Source organism: Palaemon carinicauda, chromosome 16, assembly GCF_036898095.1.
Source record: "Palaemon carinicauda isolate YSFRI2023 chromosome 16, ASM3689809v2, whole genome shotgun sequence".
Lineage (NCBI taxonomy): Eukaryota > Metazoa > Arthropoda > Malacostraca > Decapoda > Palaemonidae > Palaemon > Palaemon carinicauda.
The window spans coordinates 137,834,543-137,842,042 of record NC_090740.1 but is presented as its reverse complement, the minus strand read 5'-3'; positions in this window follow the sequence as shown (position 1 = coordinate 137,842,042).

Genomic DNA, 7,500 nt, shown 5'->3' with positions numbered 1-7,500 from the left:
CCCTTGGCAAGTCCATGGGTCTGGAGGTCAACGTAGATGACGTTACGGAACTCGTCGCCGAACTTCACGACGAACTTACCACGGATGAGCTAAAGGAACTCCATGCTATGTCGGAGCACATGAGTGATGACGAGGAAGGGAGCGAGGAAGTAGAACATGTGTTAGGTTCGGCGCAAATAAAAGAGGTGTTAGGAAAATATCAAGACGTGGTCGACTTCATCGACATATACCATCCAAAAAAATTGCAGGTTTGTCGTGTAGTTTCTCAATTCGATGAGGTTTGTCTAACTCACTTTCGAAACATTCTGAAAAGCCGTACCAAGCAATTATCTATCGATACTTTCTTTAAAAAAATTGCGAAGCGAACTCGCGATGAAGAGGATGAAAGTGAATCGAAGAAAACGGCAAACAGTTAAGCGGAAGAAAGTGAAACACAGAAAAAGGAAAAGAGTGAAGCAAAAGAAATTCAGTCAATTCTAAATGTAGAGAGTGATAGTGATTAAAATTACGTAATCATCAAAAAGAAAAAAAGGAAATGTAAAAAAAAAAATTAGATATAAAAATAAAAAAAAGATAAGCTAAATTATGTTAAAGTTCACTTAGTGTAAGCTAGAATAAGTTACGGTAGTATATGTTTATCGTAGTTAACCTCTCTACCTCCTCGCCGCCTGTCCGTCTCCTCTCTGCGTAGCAAGACTAACAACACCTGCGCTGGAGTTTCTAAGGTAAAGTGACGCTAAAAACCCGTTTCTTATTTCTCATTTTTTGCTAATTCTTCTTATTTACATGTCTATTCTTCTTATTTACATGTCTAATATCTAATTTAGTGTTCATTATTCTCATGGGAAAATTATGTGTAGTAGTTTATTAAAAAGTTATCATAGGTTTTTGGGCTCAACCACAGATTAATCCTATTTCAATGTATTCTTATGGGTAAATTCGTTTCTACATCCGAACATTTTCTACATCCGGAGTTGGTTCTGAAACGGATTAAATTCGTATGTAGAGGTACCACTGTGTATATATATATATATATATATGTTTTATATATTTTTGAGTATACTATGTATGTATATATATATATATATATGCATGTATATATATGCACATATATATATATATATATATATGTTTTTATATATTTTTGGGTATGCTATATATATATATATATATATATTCACACACATATATATATATATATATATATATTATATATAAATATATGTATATATATATATATATATATATACATATATATATATATATATATACATATATAATATATATATATGAATATATATATATATATATATATATATAGATATATATATATATATATATAATTTATATATATATATATATATATGCAATATATATATATATATATATATATATATATATATATATATATATTATATATATATATATATATATATATATATATATATATATAATGAAAATACATTATAAATCCATGACCTAAGAGATCATTGGAGAGTTGGGAGTGTGTGAACAACAATCCATAACACAATGCGAAAGTAAGACCTAGCTAAATCATTGCATATGTATCATTTTGTTATGTATAGTCAACATATCACAAGCATCCCGTGAGAAACATTTTACCTTTAATCTTGACCCGGAAACAGATGGCTCCTGATTATAATCCTCTGTTATCATATTTGTAATAAATGCTGAGATAACTAATGTAACGTTATCAACGCAAACCTATGTTTAATCAGTTCTTCTTATCTTTTCAAACGGAATGATCTTCCGACCAAACCATCCATACTCCAGTAATGGAGTTAACAATAATTTTTTTTTTAAAGTTTATTCAACTTAAACTTATTTCAAGAAGTAACCTACAACTTTAAATAATTTTATATCACATTGAAGATATATGAGACAGAACAACCAATTTGGGCGTATAACATTCTCACACCAACAATTGGTGGCAGCGGTTACAACTTTAACAACCAGAGAATACAACTATGACAACCAGACAACAACTGTAATAATTAGCAGTTACAACAGTAATGAATCTACAATTACGACAAAGTATCTATATATACCGAAGTAATGAACTCATCGAATATAAACTGGATCTTCATTCAACATACATCATTAAAACATCTTAAGAAGACGAAGGATTGTCCTTCAACTTTGTTAACGTTTACTGAACAAACATTCAAGAATCACATGAAGGAAATAAACATTCAACAACGCACAACGGGAAATCAAGTCAAAACATTCATCAACCAGCTAAACTCTTGCAAAACCAGAGAGAGACAGGAACTGACGTCATCGATCTTCGCCCATATATACTAAAAGCTAAGTACATTCTTTATTTATTCAGTTTTTTGCAGTGAAGTGTTTCATGTCACGAGTCGATCCTCCATTATTGCTGGGTTCAGTTATTTGTAAATCTTCATTTTCCTGCATTAAAGTAATCTATACTCAACTTCAAATTCTCGTCTAGAATTTTTTCTCTGTGTGCTAATTCCGTTTTCTTTCAGAAGTTCTTGCGAAATATCTTTATCTTAATATCATTATTTTGGGGGATTTTGTTATAATCTGCAACATATCTTTATTGTATAATACTTACGCGTTTACGCAGTGGACATCTGTATTCATATAGAGATTTTGATAGGATCGCAAGGAATTGTAGAGATAGAAAAAAAGGTAAAGTAAACATAACGCCTCCTGTGAATCCGAGTAACCCCACTCCCGGACCGAGTAACCCGGCTCCCATAGTAACATTAGTAAGGGAAAGATCAGCTATCCTTCCTTCACAAGGTCGGGTCAATGGGTTCTTTCCTCAGAATGTAGAGTCAGGGATATCATCACTTGACGCTCATTTAAACGCAAAACATATCACAGACCAATTTGTACAATTACAAGAAGCTAAAATTTTCATAGACTTTGCTAAAGGAAATGCAAGTGAGTCTCTTAGGGGAGTTGCTTTTCAAAAGGCAGTTACATGGAACAATTTCAAAGTTAGGATACGTGCGATCTACGGCAGTGAGAAAGCCTTAGATGTAGTTTTAACATTAAGAAATACACTTAATCAAGCTTTTATGACTCTGTCTAAAGTTATAGAAAGTGCGGCTCTCATTGCCGATAGGCTTAATGAATATCAAGATATTTGAGGTAATTCCACATGGGTTACAGGAGATAATTTCGGCGTGAAAGATTTCTTACGATTTATGTATTCAACTTGCATGACAATTATGTTGCCAGAGGCTTTAGTGCGGTGTTCTGATAAAAAGATAACGCCTGAAAGAACAGAATTAGATGCATATAAACAGATAAAGAAACACATTTCTAAGTGTACTGATCTTGATCCCTTGTTTACTCAAGTTCTTGCAAAAAATTAAACTAAGCCACAGCAATTAAACGTAGTTAATAATAATCAAGTTGCAGGGATGACGTGTTATAATTCAAAACGTCAAAGTATCTCGATTGCAGATTGTAGAACGCGATTTTGTTCGATACATAATAGTTCAACTTATTCATATAATTGATGCTACTCGCGTAATCAACAGCAGAATCCTAGAAACACACAGTCAATTCCACAGTCAATTCCCTATGGAAATAAAAAGAGAAATCCCCAGATTAATAAAAAGAAACAGCCAAACGTCAGTGCAATTAAAAATCAAAAACAAAAAAATAGTGCTTCAAATAACTCTGTTCTGTGCCGTGTTGCCAGAACTCGCAAGGTCAGACGAATTTTCAGAATATGCAAAGCAAAGCAAATGCCACATAATCAACTCCAATAAGGAAGAGAGTGATATTGCGTCATTCGTATCAACATCCCTTGTATCAAGTAATCCATTTAATATTTTATCAGATCATTGTGAGGCAATAGATTTTCCTATGAACCACACGGCCGAATCAAATAAATCAGTGCAGGTTCCCTTACAATTGCAACAAATACGATGTAAATTTAGAATACATATCCTTTACATTATTTTTTGACTTTGGTAGTCCATGTAATATCATGGATTTGAGGACTCATCACTTGTTATTTTCTAATTTCCCTATAGATAAGTCCGGAGTAAGGCTCTCGGGTATAGGAAATAATGAATGAAATGTAATAGGAGTAACTCATGTACAGTACAAGGTTGGTAAGCACACGTTTGCCGATACCTTTATCATTGTACAAAACATTGAAATGTATCCAGCTGTAAGTATACGATACCCGTCTATGGGCATTCAAAACATTATCTTAGCCCCTGCCAAACACGATGTGTATATCAAAGGAAAATTCTATAAGTCTTCTAATACCTTAAAATTAGTTTTAGATAAAAAGGAGACGACAAATAAAATAGTAACTTACGCTGAAGAACCAATCACGTGTCTCATGAATAAAGAAAAAATATACGCGACCCAACAGAATTCTCGTTCACCCGTAATATCATCTTGCACGCAATCTATCGAGCCGAACGTAACTTTGAATATAATAATGCAAGTAAAGGAAAATTTGCCGGGATCTGAAATATTAATCCTTTCCGAAGCTTTGAAAACTAACGGATTGTCCGTCACTCAAGCTATTTATACAGTCGGCTCACAAAAAACAACGTAATATTGAAGTCTTTAATCATTTAACTACCACTTTAGTAATTCACGAAAATAAACATACCTTGGATGTAGAAGTTTATAAACATAGTATTCTTACCGTCGCTGAAATCAATCACTTTTAATTAGTTGTGGATGAATCCCTTTTGCAATCTATTAAAAATAAAATCAATAAAGACATTGAAGAGGAGGAAATTCAGCAGAAATTTTTTGGACCTTTAACTAAATATCATGATGTTTTCTCCACTACGGATGGATCCTTAGGTAAAACAGGTGTTATAGTATATCAAATAAGGTTAAAAGACAAGCAAAAAATTATCTATGGACCCTCGTACAGACTCCCTATGAAATTCCAGATTGAGATAAATGATAAAGTGGGTAAAATGCTAGAAGAAGGAGTCAGTAGGAATCGAACAGACCTTATAATTCTCCAATTTTCCATTAATAGATGTACCGAAAAAAGATCGAACATGGCATATCTGCGTAGACTTCCGTCGCCTAAATGAGGAAATGATTCCTGATCGATTCCCAGTGCCATGTACTGACGATATTTTATCTTTGCTAGGTTAGAACCAATATTTTACCAGTTTGGACTTACTTAAAGGCTTTCACCAGATACCATTGGAAGAAAATAGTATCCTATACACTGCCTTCAGCACAGCCAGGGGAAATTATGAATTTTTGCGTATGCCTTTTGGTTTACGTTTTGCTCCCATAACATTTATTAGAATGATTAACATAGTATTTGGGGACTTGTTAGGGGATATATTGCATGCCAATGTGGACGACCTTGTAATCTTTTCTAATACCTTAGAAGAACATCTACGTAAACTGGAACTAGTGCTACAGATATTAAGACAGCATAACTTAAGGGTAAAGATTGTTAAGTGTGAATTCCTCAAAACAGAATTAGTCTATTTAGGTTTTACGGTGTCTAACCAAGGTCGTAAAGTAGTCCAGGATAAGGTGTCGGCTATCCGTAACTTTCCGATATTTACTAATGTCAAGGAATACAGCAATTTATGGGGTGTAGTCGATAATACAGGTGTTTCATGCGCAATTATTCAATAATAGCTGCTCCCCTAACTGACTTTAAAAAGAAGGGCATAGATTTCATATGGTCTGAGCAGCATCAACAGGCGTTTGATACCTTGAAAGATGAACTGTGTAGTTCTCCTATCTTAAAATTTCCTGACTTCCGTAAGGAATTCTTTATTGCAACAGATGCCTCAGACCCAGGAGTAGGTGGGGTATTGCATCAGCAATATGGCAAATAGATTTACCCAATAGCTTTCTATTCATGTAAACTGAGACCTTCCAAAAGTAAATACACCGTAATAGACAAGGAAGGGCTAGCTATTGTTAATTCACTAGTGCATTTTAAGTTCATAATATACGGTTATCCCGTGAAGGTTCTTACTGATCATGAGCCCCTAACCGACTTCTTTAAAGGCTTTAGTCACAGCCCCAAATGAACTCCGTGGCATTTGATCATCCAAGAATTTGGTGCTAGGATCAGGTATTTACCTGGGAAAGCAAATATCATTGCTGATGCATTATCACACAACCCCGTGTAACCTTGTATGGAGCCATTAGCTGAATTAATAGATGTATCAACATACAAGCCTATTGTTAAAACTGTATCTGAACAGGAAGATCTGGGCTGGAGTGCTGAACTAATACAGACTGAGCAGATAATGTCAGAAATTGGAAAAAAATCATAAATGCTTTGAAAGGAAATCCTAACGAAAAGGAATATATAAAGTATACGCAGCAGATTTATATAATAAAAGATAATATTCTGTGTAGATCCGTGACAAAGAAAACTCGCAATACACCACAGGTGACTAACGACCAGGTAGTATTACCAGTCTCACTTATCCCCACTGTCTTAAATTGGTTGCATGCAAATCCATTGCATGGACACCTGGGTTCTCCATAATGTCACAGAAAGCCAAATCATTGTTTTAATGGCGTACAATGCTTAAAGATATAAAAAAGCACATAGCTAATTGTTGCTCAAAGGGCACACAAAAACACCTGTCAGCTTAGAGGTTTATCCCGTGCCCAATCAACCCTTTGAAAGAATACATTTACATTTATCAACATGATTTTACGTGTCAGACAGAGTAAATAAGCACCTCTTAGTAATTAGAGATGCTTTGTCTCGATATACCAAACTGATAGCGCTTAAAACTGAAACTGCGATTGAATGTGCTAGGAAGTTTTACGAGCGCTACATTTGTAAACATATAATTCCACATATGATAATCTCAGACTCGGATGGAGAATTCAATAATAATTTCCTCAACTCACTGTGTGGATTCCTTAGCATTAATAAAATCAACACAATGATCTATCACCCAGAGTCGAATGGGCTAGTGGAAAGAGCGAATAGGAAGGTTTTAAACAATTAAGAGTTACACTAGGGGGATCAGTCCCCAACTGGGATATTGCAATACCTGAGGTACCAGTACTCTGAATCACTCATATCATGTATCTATTAAAATGTCGCCCCACGAGGCATTGTATGGTACCCCAGGTAGAATGCCTTTCCATGTATTAACGCCTACAAGTAATTTATCAAATGCTTTAAAGTAAGTTATAAATGCAAGCATAGTCGATATGATATCCTTCTAAAGAAATTAGAAGAATCACAACTTATAAGGAAAGGAATCATAATAAAATAGCGAAGCCAACTAAAACATATACCGTGTGTGATAATGAATATATACAGTTTAAATGTACGTAAAGGACTCAATTACAAACTGACACCTAATTTTGAAGGTCGATTTAACATTTTGGAAACATTAACGGCCAATAGATTTAGAATTCAAAATGTATCCCAACCCACTGATGAGAGAATTGTACCATTGGCTCACATAAGAAATTAAAATAAGAGAGAAGGAAGGGAGGGAAATTTTT